Source organism: Nyctibius grandis (assembly GCF_013368605.1).
Source record: "Nyctibius grandis isolate bNycGra1 chromosome W unlocalized genomic scaffold, bNycGra1.pri SUPER_W_unloc_1, whole genome shotgun sequence".
In the NCBI taxonomy this organism is placed as follows: domain Eukaryota; kingdom Metazoa; phylum Chordata; class Aves; order Nyctibiiformes; family Nyctibiidae; genus Nyctibius; species Nyctibius grandis.
Genome location: NW_027167472.1, coordinates 1,565,691 through 1,581,592, shown reverse-complemented (window position 1 = coordinate 1,581,592; position 15,902 = coordinate 1,565,691). Strand labels below are relative to the sequence as shown.

Below are 15,902 nucleotides of genomic sequence, written 5' to 3'. Positions count from 1 at the left end.
GCAAATTGCAGGATGGGAGTACCTGTACAGTAAGACCATATGTGATGCCTGTCCCCATTTGTTTACTGGGGAGAGATGCATTAAGTCAATTAGGGGCACATTTGGTAACTAACAGTGAGGGTTTTTAGAGGCGGCCATTGATGAAGGGCGACCGATCCTAAAACTAACCTGAAAAACAGAAACCCCAGTTTGGGTTGATCAATGGCCGCTGTCTGCAGAAAAAATCGCCCACCTTGAAAGCTTGGTACAGGAGCAACTGGAAAAAGGTCATATTGAGCCCACAACAAGCCCATGGAACACCCCAATATTTACTATTCCGAAAAAAAGTGGCAAATGGCGTTTGTTACATGACCTTCGAAAAATCAATGAGGTCATGGATGATATGGGAACCCTACAACCAGGGCTCCCATCCCCCAATATGATCCCTAAAGATTGGGACATTTTAATCATTGACTTAAAAGATTGTTTCTTCACCATCCCTTTGCACCCTGATGACTATCAGAAATTTGCCTTTTTGGTGCCATCAGTGAACAAAGCTGCACCTATGAAACGCTATCATTGGGTTGTGTTACCACAGGGAATGAAAAATTCACCGACAATGTGTCAAATATATGTGGCCTGGGCACTTGCTCCTGTGCGAAGGAATTTTCCAAATTTGATTATATACCATTATATGGATGACATTCTAATAGCAGGGAAACAATTGGATAAAAAACAATTGATTAATACACTGCAGACTGAACTAGCAAAAGGTGGATTGCAAATAGCCCCAGAAAAGGTACAACAGGAGGAAAACTGGAAGTACCTTGGGTGGGAAATTACCAAAACAACTGTTAGACCCCAAAAACTAGAAATTCGTGTGAACATCAGTACTTTAAATGATGTACAAAAACTGCTGGGAGACCTCAATTGGGTGCGAACCCTGTGTGGTCTCACCAATGCTGAATTGGCACCTTTGATGCAATTGCTAAAGGGAGGAGGCGGTGCAGATGCCCCCCGCACATTGACACAGGAAGCTGAGCAGGCATTGAAACACCTGAGTACCAAAATAGCTATGGCATACACTCACCGTTGGGACCCAGATTACAGTCTTGGAGTATTGGTTATCAATCACGATCGCCACCCCCTGGCATTAATTATGCAGTGGGTGACTGACAAGGATCCTCTACATGTGCTGGAATGGATCTTTTTGCCTATGCAACCAAAACGTACCATCACTACAAAAGTAGAGGCCATAGCACAACTTGTAATGAAAGGAAGGCAGAGGGTTGTAGAGATAGCAGGCGTCGAACCTGCTTTTTTGGTTATTCCACTGGTTGCAGAGTATCTACAATGGGCATTACAAAATTCCATTCGTTATTGGATTATAGGGGCGAGTTGAAGGTACATCTACCCCCTCACAAATACTTCTCCGTGCTGCAATTGGGTCAATGGGAAGAATTACCAAAAAGGTCAGAACGTCCGGTCAGTGGTGTCACCGTTTTTACAGATGCTGGAGGCAAAGCTCAGAAAGCAGCACTAACATGGTTAGACAATGGGAAGTGGCATGATGTAATTTTATCTGACATTCAAGGGTCTACACAACAATTAGAATTGCGAGCTGTGGTGGAGGTCTTCCGGCGATGGAACACAGCACCTGTTAATGTGGTATGTGACTCTTTATATGTCGTAGGGATTGTCCAGAGGATGGAGCGTGCTCTGCTCAAAGAGATAGCTAATGAACAACTATACCAACTTTTTCATGAATTATGGCTTTTGCTGACAGAGCGACTGCATCCATATTTCATCACACATATCCGTAGTCACACAGGACTCCTGGAAGGCTTAGCTGAAGGCAATGCTCGGGCAGACAAACTTGTCGCACCTGCCTGGGCTGCGCCTTCAATTGATCGCTTCGCTCAAGCACAACGATCCCATGCCTTTTTCCATCAATCTGCTAAGGTACTGCGGCGTCAGTTTGGGCTACGCAGTGCAGATGCACGTGGGATAGTCCAGTCCTGTCCAGACTGTCAACATCTTGGGGGTGGTTTAGCACCTGGTGTCAACCCCCGCGGTACTGGACCGTTGGAGATATGGCAAATGGATGTAACACACATCCCCGAATTTGGACGGCTGAAATATGTCCACGTGAGTGTTGACTGTTTCTCCCTTGCTACCTGGGCTACAGCACAAACAGGCGAATCCAGCAAACACGTTCAACGACACATGCGTCCTGCTATTGCAGCCCTGGGCATTCCACAGACGATTAAAACGGACAATGGCCCAGGCTATGTGGCACGCGCCACACAGGACTTTTTCCAACTGTGGGGTATAACACATGTAACAGGTGTCCCACATTCACCAACGGGACAAGCTATTGTGGAGCGCATGAATCAAACTCTGAAACACCTTTTACAAAAACAAAAAGGGGGAGAGCCAGGGCTATCTCCTCCTGACAGGTTGTGTAAAGCGCTTTATGTACTAAACTTTTTACGCTTGCCACAGGACTACTCTGTACCTCCAGCAGTAAAACATGGTGCAGGGTTAAAGGGAGGTATGGAGGCTTTTCAGAAAGAACAGGAACAAGCCAAAGTGATGGTAAAAAATGGGGTGACTGGTGTGTGGGAAGGTCCAATGAAATTAATAACGTTGGGTCGAGGGTATGCATGTGTCGTTACAGATACAGGAGCCAAATGGGTACCAGCTAAGTGGGTGAAGCCGTGGCTACAAAAACAACCTGAACTACAGGAGCCAACTCAGGATCTGCCTCGGAACACTGACCTCTCGAGAGATCCAGTGCCCTGACTGCGGGAAGTGTGAAAAAAGGTTTGCGTGGGAGGTATAGAAAAGGGAGCAAAAGGCGCAGTCATGATGAAGCAAGGGGTTGTTTTTTCTGTGTTAAGCCTGCTTTGGATCCTGGACCTGACAAAAGGTCATCAACCAATAGTCCTTCCACCTACACCATGGAAGGGGAGTCACAACGTTTGGGTGACTCTGATGCGGAGCTTGAACCAGACGCAGTTTTGTGCCTCCTTAGCTCAGCCTGAACAACCCTTTCATACATTTCTAGTGGGGGTCCCCTTAAACAGATCTGAAAGTAAGGAGATAGTGGCAGGGTTGAATGTGCTGAAACAGAGCCTCTGTGAGAATGCAATGAAATGTGGTGAACATTGGGATTTATGGGACGATAGCTTGCCTGTCAGTCCCTTAGAGCCCCAAGAACTTGACATCCTAGGAACTTTAGAGGCAGAATCCTGTGTGTTTTTCAATTACACAGAGGGATCAAACATTTATCAGAACGACATAAAGAGATTACAAAATGTCACACCCAGTAATCCATTGTGGCAAAATGAATCGATCTGGTGTGCAAACGTAGGGCGCAGTCGAACAGAGCCAGCACCGGATTTGGCCATGCCTAGAAAATTACCAGAAGGTTTATTCCTAATTTGTGGAGATAGGGCTTGGCCAGGGCTGCCCAGTAAAAAACTGGGAGGTCCGTGTACCATAGGTAAATTAAGCTTACTAATGCCTACACGAAAGGTCATATTAAACCACACTAACCTACACAAGATTAAAAGAAGTGTCACTACCTTAGGGAAAGAATGTAAAGATGAGGTAGAACTATGGTCTAGGACCAAAGTAGTTCTTTCTTCTGTTTTTGCACCGGGTGTTGCTGCTGCACAAGGACTAACACAATTGCGAAATTTAGCTTGCTGGGTTGCAAAAAGAGCTGATCAAACTTCTAGAATTTTAGGAACATTAGCCAATGATGTAGATAGTATCTGACATGCTACCTTACAAAATAGAGCTGCTATAGATTTTTTATTATTAGTGCACGGTCACGGATGTCAGGAGTTTGATGGGATGTGTTGCATGGATCTGAACGATCATTCCAGGTCAATTCATAAGCAGATCAAAGAGCTCATGGATGCCACACAGAAAATACGGGAACAGCATGGGTTCCTGGATGACTGGTTGGGTAATTTGGGAATTGGAGGGTGGCTGGTCGGATTGATTAAAATGCTGTTGATGGGATTGTTTGTGATTTGTATTATCATCCTTGTATTACCGTGTTTATTCTCCTGCTTGCAAAGGGCCCTGCAGCGGACAATAAACACGGCCTTTCTGGCTCAAGAAAAGAAAGGGGGAATTGTAGAGGGGTTTTTGGAGCAGAATGGTCATGTAATGAGCCAGAAGTATGAGAGTATGGAGTGAAGGCCTAGCTGCGTGAGAAGATTCATGTAGCTAGTGTCAACAAGCCGACCTTCGAGAGATGAGGAAAAACAGCAGCTGAGCAAACAAGAATTGAGGGAGTAGCCGGTGGGAGCCGAACACGGAGGAGAAGAAACAAGAACTGATGGAGCCAATTAAGGAAGGACCAGTGGCAGAGCAGTGACCAATCAACACATCAAAGAAGAGTATGTTTAGTAATATTAACGAATAGCAATGCACATGCTTACAGCCAGGGAAAGTACAAAATGTATAAAAGGGACAGCTTATGCTTAATAAATGTCTTCACTTTGATTCACATTGGATTTTGTGGAGGCGTGTTCCTTCTCCTCACCCTTCTTGAAAATTGGGACAACATTTGCCAGCTTTCAGTCAACTGCGACCTCTCCAGACTCCCAAGACCATTGAAAAATAACGGAGAGAGGTCCCGCGATAACATTAGCCAGCAATTTCAGTACCCTGGGATGCATCCCATCAGTCCCCATAGACTTATGCACATCCAGATGGAGCAGCAAGTCTCAAACAAGTTCAGGGTCGGCTGGGAGTTTATCATCCCCCCGGTCCCGGTCTTCCAACACAGGGCTCCGGGGGTCCCAGGGCCCATCATCAGTGTTAAAGACATAGGTGAAGAAAGCATTGAGCACCCCTGCTTTGTCTATGTCCCTATTTGTGAGGTGACCGACCTCATCAAGTAACAGACCAATGTTATCTCTGATCCTCCTTTTGCTGTTAACATATTTTAAAAAGACCTTTTTGTTGTCCTTCACAGTGCTGGCCAGCTTGAACTCTAATTGAGCTTTGGTCACACAAATTTTCTCCCTACAGTGGCAAACAGCATCTCTATAGTCCTCCCATGTCACCCGTCCTTGCTTCCAATGTCCGTACACTTTCCTTTTCCGCCTAAGTTCTAGAAGGAGATGCCTGCTCAGCCAAGCCAGCCTTCTGCCCCGCTTGCTTGACTTCCGACACTTTGGAATTGCCTGCTCCTGTGCTCTTAAGAGATGGCTCTTAAAAAGTGACCAGTATTCAAGGACCCCAATACCTTCAAAAGCAGATTTCCAGGGAACCTTATTAACTAGTTCCTTCAGCAGCCCGAAGTCTGCTCTTCCCATATCCAGGGTCAAAGTTTTGCTGGCAGTTTTTCTCCAGTCTCCAATGATTTGAAACTCAACTACTTCGTGGTCACTGTGACCAAGACAGCCACCATTCACCACTTCGCCCATGAGTCCCTCTCTGTTTACAAACAGGACACTGTCCTTGCCTTACTTAAAACCTATCTTAGCATTAAACAGATTATCACTTTAATGTGTGACTAGTTTATTTTACAACAGTCATTAAAATGTAAAGATCATCTATTGCAATAACACTGATGGGAGACTTGACTCAGAAATTATATATACAAGGCTCATGGAACCTACAGACTGGAAAACCACTCTTTTCCAGAGTCTTCTCTTGTTTTAGATGAGCACAAATTATTGGTTTTTTTCCCCCAATCTTGCATCTGTAAAAACATTATCAGAGAGCTAACTAGTACTGCAGGAACCATGCTACTTAATCTCTTCTCTTTTCTCAGTGACTGCCAGAGACTGAATGGAAAAGACATCAGGATTCTGTGAATAATCTTAGTGTCTGTCTGCAATGTTACTGGAGAAATAATGAAGTCTTCCTTCCATCACCTAGGAGAAAGAAGTACTAAAACACATTTTCCAAGGAGATATGAAATGACTATATAATTAATATAGTATTGTGGAGTATAAATTCTGGAGTATTGTGTCCAGTTCTGGGCCCCTCAGTTCAAGAAGGACAGGGAACTGCTAGAGAGAGTCCAGCGCAGAGCCACGAAGATGATTAAGGGAGTGGAACATCTCCCTTATGAGGAGAGGCTGAGGGAGCTGGGTCTCTTTAGCTTGGAGAAGAGGAGACTGAGGGGTGACCTCATTAATGTTTATAAATATGTAAAGGGTAAGTGTCATGAGGATGGAGCCAGGCTCTTCTCAGTGACATCCCTTGACAGGACAAGGGGCAATGGGTGCAAGCTGGAACACAGGAGGTTCCACATAAATATGAGGAAAAACTTCTTTACGGTGAGGGTGACCGAACACTGGAACAGGCTGCCCAGAGAGGTTGTGGAGTCTCCTTCTCTGGAGACATTCAAAACCCGCCTGGACGTGTTCCTGTGTGATATGATCTAGGTAATCCTGCTGCGGCAGGGGGATTGGACTAGATGATCTTTCGAGGTCCCTTCCAATCCCTAACATTCTGTGATTCTGTGATCTCCACAAGCAAATTCAAGTGGGAATCTGCAATGTACGGTAGCATCTCTCAGAGGTGAGTGAAGATCACATCTTAAAAACATCCTTTTATTTTCCAGAAGAAAGATTTAATGATGTTCAGACAATCAGTACAGAAGTTAAATTTTAACCAGGAATTCTACTGGAACCTACTGACCTAAAGAAGGGGAAGGGTGTGGGGCAGAAATGGGATTATCACTCAAATCTCAAGTGTATCTCTCTCAAACTTGCCTTACCGCAGTCTAACTGGACATACGCATGATTTGCCATCACTTACTGGCTTACTGCTCAGCACCTGAGCCACTATAACTGAGCAGCCACACGCATGTCATTCTCTCCAACGTACAAACCCACAGGGTGCTGTAAACCCCACCAGGACAGAGGTTTACAAGTGAACCTTGTTGGATCATATATCTATTCTCCCTGAGGGAGGGGCATGAGAGCTGCAAAACCAATATGGTCCAAAAAGCGTTTTTGGCAGCTGGCAACATGTAATTTTGAGACATTTTCAATGTAAAATTTGTTTTAAAAGAAAAACACAAAATCATCTTTATTCCGTTTTGTTTCAAAACTCAAAACCAGAGAATTAAATTGTATGGCTTTTTCTCCTTTGCAAATTTAATGCTTCTGTCTGACCAATGGACAACGTAAGGCATTGCAAGCTCAGATGCCAGTAGCGTTACTGACACCCAGCTGTATGCCATACAGCAGAGAGACTCTGGATGCACTCTGAACTTAAGAATGCTTTATATTTATATTTAGCCCTTTGTACATACTACATTATGTATGTGCAGACATGTTAAAAAAGATGGAGCTATAATTAAAAAATTAAAAATTATCTGGAAATTATGCTGAAAAATCTCCTAAAAATTCTTCTATGGGTCCCCCTGCTATTCACCTGTATATGTTTCAGAGCAATGTTGTGATGCCTAACACAATGGCTCTTTCTTAATCATGATTGGGATCCTAGATCTTAGATATATAATGCTTGGATGAAAACATTATTAGGATTGCAGCAATCACAGAGTAAATAAAAGTGATAGATTCATTACCAATATACCTTGCCAATAGTACTGCAAGTGCAAAGGAAATGCTGCAATAGACAAAAGAGCAAATAAATAGATGAACAACTGGCTTGACAGTACAACTCAGCAGCCACTTTTCAAGAGTTGCAGCTTTGGACAAAGGTGGAGGAACCCCAGTGGATATCAGAATATGGATTTTGTAAACTGTGCAGATCAATTAAGATGCTACAGATTACAACTAGTAGCCCCACAAAAAAACAGTCACACAAAAGATATTTTAATTATTTGACAGAATGAAAAATCACTTGAAGGAGTGCTGAGAAGGTAAGAAACAGTCAGAGTTAAACTTTGAAAAATTTTGTTAGGCTTTGATACCAGAGTCTCAATCACCTAAAGCAGTATCATATAGAGATCTTAGACAGAAAATTCCTATATACTTCTGTATGACAGAAACTCTCCTTCCTCATTTAAAACAGCAATACTCTGGATTTAAAAAAAGAAAAAAAAAAAGCAGAGTAATGTTTTTCAGCTTTCAATACACAGACAAGAAATCTCTGTGAATACTGCTGTGCTCTAACAGAGTATTTTAGTTCCAACCATCAAGAACTGACACATCTCCATAAGTTGCAAATTAAAGTCTCTTGAAAGGATTACAGCTTTTGATTACACTCTGTGTATCTTGAATGTCCTTACTGCAGAGATTTCTGACATGCCATTTGTAAAATTACTGTTTTTATACCTATTTGGGGTAGAACCTAAGGAACAGTCAAATATTTTCTCCGAGTCTTCCAAATTAATTTCTTAGACAAGGTTTCTTACAATAGCAGCTCAACACATTATCTTCCCCAATTTAAAAAATTAGGAGGGAAGCACCACATTCTCTACAGCAAAAACTAGAAGATTACATAACAGAGAAGGATGTACTAAGTGATTACAGGCACTAAACAGATGTCCTTCATAATGCTGAAGCCAATGATATTGATAACATCATTGAATGCTGTCCTGGTTTTGCGGAGATAAAATTTATAGAATCACTTTTCTGTTACATTTTTTTTCAGTTTGTGGCCAGCTGTGGTATGATGATCAAGGCCATTAGCAGTTAAATCCAAGGCAGCTGACCCAGGCTGGTACTGAGTGTGCCACCATTGGCATTATTTATCTCAGGAGATGCTGAGGCACCAACAGTGGGTGACATAGATAATCTGATGCAGCAATATGCAGACAATCTCTTTTCCTCCCCATGGGCCAGCATCTCAGTTGTGGAAACACCATCTGACAAATCCACAGAACTGCTCGGTGAGATGTTGGAAAAACTGTCCCAGATGGAGGACAGACCCCGCTCCCCACCTGCACCGAAGAATGTCTCAGCCATCAGGAGACAGCGTTTCCCTGCATGACATGCTCAGGAGAGTTAGCACACATCACGAGAAACCCTCTGGTTTTTCCTGCATGACCATGAAGACACGAGAAAATGGGATGGAAAACCGACCTCGGCTTTACATACACGCATATGTGAGTTGCAAGGTGAACCAATTATAAATGGGGGTTCTTCCAGGAAATTGGTTGCTCCAGTTTCCAATGGGAAGCTTTCCAGACAGCATAGATGGGCTTCGGATCCCTATTTACCAGATGTGAATAATATGGATCAAATCTAAGTGATCTTCTCAAACCGCGATGCTGATAATAGACACTATGTTCAGAATTAGAGGGGGCCTGCCTCCAGCCAGGTGGAGGAGAGGGACGACTGTGTGGATTCAATGGCCTGGCACATCAGAACCACAGAAATATAAGGCTCTAGTGAACACTGGTGCACAAGGCACTCTAATGGCATCAAACTATAAAGGGACAGAATCAATTTGTATCTCTGGTGTGACAGGGGGCTCCCTGTCTCACTGTATTGGAAGCTGAAGTGAGTCTGACAGGGACTGAGTAGCAGATGCACCCTATTGTGACTGGCCCAGAGAGTGGTGGTGAATAGGGCAAAGTCCAACTGGTGGCCGGTCACTAGCGGTGTTCCCCAGGGCTCAGTTCTGGGGCCAGTGCTGTTCAATATCTTTATAGATGACCTAGACGTAGGGATTGAATGCACCCTCAGTAAATCTGCAGATGACACCAAGCTGGGTGGGAGTGTCGATCTGCTGGAGGGTAGGAAAGCCCTACAGAGGGATCTGGACAGGTTAGATAGATGGGCCGAGACCAACGGCATGAGGTTCAACAAGAACAAGCGCCAGGTCTTACACTTCGGCCACAACAACCCCATGCAGCGCTACAGGCTGGGGGAAGAGTGGTTAGAAAGCGGCCCGGCGGAAAGAGACCTGGGGGTGCTGATCGACAGCCGACTAAACATGAGCCAGCAGTGTGCCCAGGTGGCCAAGGAGGCCAATGGCATCCTGGCCTCTATTAGGAATAGTGTAGCCAGCCGGTCTACGGAAGTGATCTTCCCTCTGTACTCAGCATGGGTGAGGCCGCACCTTGAATACTGTGTCCAGTTCTGGGCCCCACACTTCAAGAAAGATGTTGAGGTGTTGGAGCGAGTCCAGAGGAGGGCGACCAAGCTGGTGAAGGGTCTGGAGGGTCTGACCTACAAGGAACGGCTGAGGGAGCTGAGGTTGTTTAGCCTGGAGAAGAGGAGGCTCAGAGGTGACCTTATTGCAGTCTACAACTACCTGAAGGGAGGTTGTAGTGAAGTGGGAGTCGGCCTCTTCTCCCGGGCAACTAGCGATAGGACAAGAGGACACAGCCTCAAGCTTCGCCAGGGGAGGTTCAGGTTGGACATTAGGAAGAATTTCTTTACAGAAAGGGTTATTAGACATTGGAATGGGCTGCCCAGGGAGGTGGTGGAGTCACCATCTCTGGATGTGTTTAAGAAAAGACTGGACATGGCACTTAGTGCCATGGTCTAGTTGACATGGTGGTGTCAGGGCAATGGTTGGACTCGATGATCCCTGAGGTCTCTTCCAACCTGTTTGATTCTGTGATTCTGTCATTCTGTGGCCCAGATGCCCCATGCATTCTTGGTATAGATTACCTGAGAAGAGGGTATTTAAAGGACCCGAGGGGATACTGGTGAGTGTTTGGTGTAGTGGCTGTAGAGACAGAGGAAATTAAACAGCTGTCTATCCTGCCCGGTCTATCAGAGGACCCTTCTCTTGTGGAGCTGCTGAGGGTCGAGGAGCAAAAGGTGCCCATTTCTACTACAATGGTCCACTGGCAGTAATATCGTACTAATAGAGACTCCCTGATCCCCATCCACGAGCTGATCCGTCAACTGGAGAACCAAGGAGTGATCAGCAAAACGCACTCGCCCTTCAACAGCCCCATATGGCCAGTGTGGAAGTCTAACGGGGAATGTAGACTAACTGTGGACTATCGTGGCCTAAATAAAGTTAGAACTCCATTATGAACTGGAGTCAAAGGCAGCCAAGTGGTATGCCACAATTGACATAGAAAATGCCTTTTTCTCCATTCCTTTGGCAGTGGAGTGTAGGCAACAATATGCCTTCACCTGGAGGGGCATCCAATACACCTGGAATCAACTGTCCTGGGGTGGAAACATAGCCCCACCATTTGCCATGAACTGGTCCAGACTGCACTGGAGAAGGGTGGAGCTCCGGAACACCTGCAGTACATTGACATCATCGTATGGGGTGATAGAGCAGAGGAAGTTTTTGAAAAAGGGGAGAAAGTAATTCAAATCCTTCTAGAAGCTGGTTTTGCCATCAAACACGCTAAGGTCAAGGGACCTAAAAAAGAGAGACAATTTTTAGGAATCAAGTGGCAAGATGGCCATCGTTAGATCCCAATGGACATGATTAACAGCCATGTCTCCACCAACTAACAAAATGGAGATGCAAGCTTTCCTAGGCATAGTAGGCTTCTGGAGGATGCACATTCCCCATTGCAGTCAGATTGTGTGCCCTCTCTATGAAGTAGCTCGGAAGAAGAATTATTTTTACATGGGGCCCTGAGCAACAACAGGCTTTCGAGCAAATTAAACAAGAGATAGTTTATGCAGTGGCCCTTGGACCACTCTGGATGGGACCAGATATAAAGAACATGCTCTACACTGCAGCCGGGGAGAAGGGTCCTACCTGGAGCCTCTGGCAAAAGGCACCGGGGGAGACTCAAGATCGACCCCTAGGGTTTTGGAGCCGGGAATACAGAGGGTCCGAGGGCCGTTATACTCCAACAGAAAAAGAGATACTGGCAGCCTATGAAGGAGTTTGAGCTGCCTCAGAAGTAATTGGCACTGAGGCACAGCTCCTCCTGGCACCCCCATTGCCAGTGTTGAACTGGATGTTTAAAGGACAGACCCCCTCTACACATCATGCAACTGATGCCACGTGGAGTAAGTGGGTTGCATTGATTACTCAGCGGGCCCGAATAGGGAACCTCAATTGCCCAGGGGTTCTGGAAGTAATCATGGAATGGCTGGAAAGCAAAGATTTTGGAATGTTGCCAGAGAAGGAGGTCATGAGCGCTGAAGAGGCCCCACCATACAATAGACTATCGGAGAATGAGAAGCATTATGCCTTGTTTACTGATGGATCTTGTCGCATTGTAGGCAAGCAGCGAAAGTGGAAACCTGCTGTGTGGAGTCCTATGCGATGAGTGGCAGAAGCGGCTGAAGGAGACGGTGAGTTGAGTCAGTTTGCAGAAGTAAAAGCCATCCAGCTGGCTGTAGACATTGCTGAGTGAGAAAAATGGCCAGTACTCTACCTGTACACTGACTTACAGATGGTAGCAAATCCCCTGTGGGGATGGCTGAAGCACTGGAAGAAAAACAACTAGCAGTGCAGAGGCAAACCCATCTGGGCAGCCGAATTGTGGCAGGATATTGCTGCCTGATTAGAGAAGTTGGTTGTGAGGGTATGTCATGTAGATGCCCATGTACCCAAGAGCAGAGCCACTGAGGAACAAAACAACCAGCAGGTGGATCAAGCTGCTATGATCAAAGTGGCTCAAGTAGATCTGGACTGGCAGCATAAAGGTGAATTATTTTTAGCTCAGTGGGCACATAACGCATCAGGCCATCAAGGCAGAGATGCAACATATAGATGGGCCTGTGACCAAGGGGTGGATTTGACCATGGACACTACTGCACAGGTCATCCACGAATGTGAAATCTTTGCTGCAATTAAACAAGCCAAATGACTAAAACCCCTGTGGTATGGAGGACGATGGCTAAAATATAAGTATGGAGAGGCCTGGCAAATTGATTACATCTTGCTTTCACGAACCCACCAAGGCAAGTGCTATGTGCTCACAATGGTGGAAGCAAGTACCAACTGGTTGGAAACATACCCCGTGCCTCATGCCAGTGCCCATAACACTATCCTGGGCCTTGAAAAGCAAATTTTGTGGCGACATGGCACTCCAGAAAGAATAAAGGCAGACAATGAGACTCACTTCCAAAATAGGCTCATAGACACATGGGCTAAAGAGCATGGTATTGAATGGATATATCACATCCCCTATCATACAGCAGGTGCTGAGAAAGTTGAATGATGCAATGGACTGTTGAAGACTACATTGCAAGCAATGGGTGATGGGACATTCAAAAACTGGGATGAACACTTAGCAAAAGCTAAGTCAATCGGGCTGGTCCTGCTCAATCAGAACTGTTCTGCACTGTAGAGGGGAATAAATCCCTGTGGTGCACATAAGGAATATGTTGGGGAAAACAGTTTGGATTACTCCTGCCTTGAGCAAAGGAAAACCCATTTGTGGGATTGCTTTTGCTTGAGGACCCGGGTGCACCTGGTGGATGATGCAGGAGGTTGGGGAAGTTAGATGTGTACCTCAAGGAGAGTTGATTTCGGGTGAGAATAGCCAATAACTTGAACTGTATGATGCTAACTGTTATAGGATACTGCTTGTCATCACTTCTCTAGTTATTTATCACAGTAAGAATCACCCCAGACTGTGAACATAGGCTGCACCAGATACACCAGCTGTGAGCTCCAGACACAACACATTCCAATCTACAAGAAGGGCCAAAAGGAAGATACAGGGAACTACAGGCCTGTCAGCCTGACCTCGGTGCCAGGCAAGGTGATGGAACAGATCATCCCGAGTGCCATTACACGGCACATGCAGGACAATCGGGGCATCGGAGCCAGCCAACATGGATTCATGAAAGGCAGGTCCTGCTTGACCAACCTGGTCTCCTTCTATGGCCAAGTGACCCGCTTAGTAGATGAGGGCAGGGCTGTGGATGTAGTCTATCTAGACTTCAGTAAGGCATTCGACACTGTCTCCCACAGCATCCTCCTAGACAAACTGGCTGCCCGGGGCTTGGATGGGTGGACTCTTCGATGGGTTAAAAACTGGCTGGATGGCCGAGCCTAGAGAGTGGTGGTGAATGGGGCAAAGTCCAGCTGGCGGCCGGTCACTAGCGGTGTTCCCCAGGGCTCAGTTCTGGGGCCGGTGCTGTTCAATATCTTTATAGATGATCTAGACGTAGGGATTGAGTGCACCCTCAGTAAATTTGCAGATGACACCAAGCTGGGTGGAAGTGTCGATCTGCTGGAGGGTAGGAAGGCCCTACAGAGGGATCTGGACAGGTTAGGTAGATGGGCCGAGACCAACAGCATGAGGTTCAACAAGAACAAGTGCCGGGTCTTACACTTCGGCCACAACAACCCCATGCAGCGCTACAGGCTGGGGGAAGAGTGGTTAGAAAGCGGCCCGGCGGAAAGAGACTTGGGGGTGCTGATCGACAGCCGGCTAAACACGAGCCAGCAGTGTGCCCAGGTGGCCAAGGAGGCCAATGGCATCCTGGCCTCTATTAGGAATAGTGTAGCCAGCCGGTCTAGGGTAGTGATCTTCCCTCTGTACTCGGCACTGGTGAGGCCGCACCTTGAATACTGTGTCCAGTTCTGGGCCCCGCACTTCAAGAAAGATGTTGAGGTGTTGGAGCGAGTCCAGAGGAGGGCGACCAAGCTGGTGAAGGGTCTGGAGGGTCTGACCTATGAGGAACGGCTGAGGGAGCTGGGGTGGTTTAACCTGAGGAAGAGGAGGCTCAGAGGTGACCTTATTGCAGTCTACAACTACCTGAAGGGAGGTTGTAGTGAAGTGGGAGTCGGCCTCTTCTCCCAGGCAACTAGCGATAGGACAAGAGGACATAGACTCAAGCTTCGCCAGGGGAGGTTCAGGTTGGACATTAGGAAGCATTTCTTCTCAGAAGGGGTCATTAGACATTGGAACAGGCTGCCCAGGGAGGTGGTGGAGTCACCATCTCTGGATGTGTTTAAGAAAAGACTAGACATGGCACTTAGTGCCATGGTCTAGTTGACATGGTGCTGTCAGGGCAATGGTTGGACTCAATGATCCCAGAGGTCTCTTCCAACCTGATTGATTCTGTGATTATCCTTCTGTGACCAGCTTCACCAGTCCATCACACTGTGTTGAGGCCTAGTCCTGATCTGCTGACTGAGTGAATTCCACACCATTTTTTCCCTGCCCTGAGAGAGTATTATGAGAAATAAAACCCACGGTTTTGGACAAAATTAATTCAATGGACTTCTTGGAGAGATAACCCATAGACTAAAGAGAATGATATCTCTGTGTATATATGGAGATATATATATGTCAAGAGATGGGGAAAATAGTAGTGACTTGAAGTAAATGATATAGAATAAGGGGTGGAATCCTGTCCTGGTTTTGCAGGGATAAAAGTTATAGAATCAATTTTCTGTTACATTTTGTTTCAGTCTGTGGCCAGCCATGGTGATCAAGGCCATTAGCAGTTAAATCCAGGGCAGCTGACCCAGGTTGGCCCACAGGTGTATTCTATAACATTAATGTCATGTTTACTATAAAAGGGGAAGCTTGCTAGGGAGGCATGGGGCTCTTTTGCTTTCCTCCCTCCCCTCTTCTCAATGACTGCTATCCCTGGAGTGACTTGCCACCACTCTGTGGGCTAAGTATAATTTTGTGTGTTTTGTATTACCATTGATATTGGTTTCCTTATTTTATTGAATCTCTTTAAATTTTAACCTATGTGTCTCCTTCCTTTTCCCAATTCCCTTTCTTGGTTGGGGAATAGATATTTTGTGATAGAACTGCTTATTGTTTTGCCCTGGGTGTGGGCTAAATGAAGATAAATGCAAAGCTGAAAACAGGTTACTGTAATCCTATTTGTACTTTTTAGTGCATCTCACAGGGAATGCCTTTTTAGCCTGCTCAAAATATTAAGTAACAGGTCATCACTTAAATTCAGCAATAGATTTATCAAAGGGAATATGAATGCATGGACAATAGTATTTTCCAATAAACACTTAAAATATGTAATGAAGCAATGCAACCATTTAACACATCAGTAATCTGTTACTCAGATAATGACAAAAGCATCTGATAAGATACATGAAGGACA

At 45.6% G+C, this 15,902-nt stretch overlaps 1 protein-coding gene across 2 annotated transcripts in view; it reads right to left on the bottom strand.

Annotated features, from left to right (window-relative positions):
* The window catches only part of LOC137677083 (homer protein homolog 1-like), a 185,865-nt gene that overhangs the window by 106,230 nt on the left and 63,733 nt on the right, over positions 1-15,902 (bottom strand). The gene's annotated exons all lie outside the window — the stretch shown is intronic.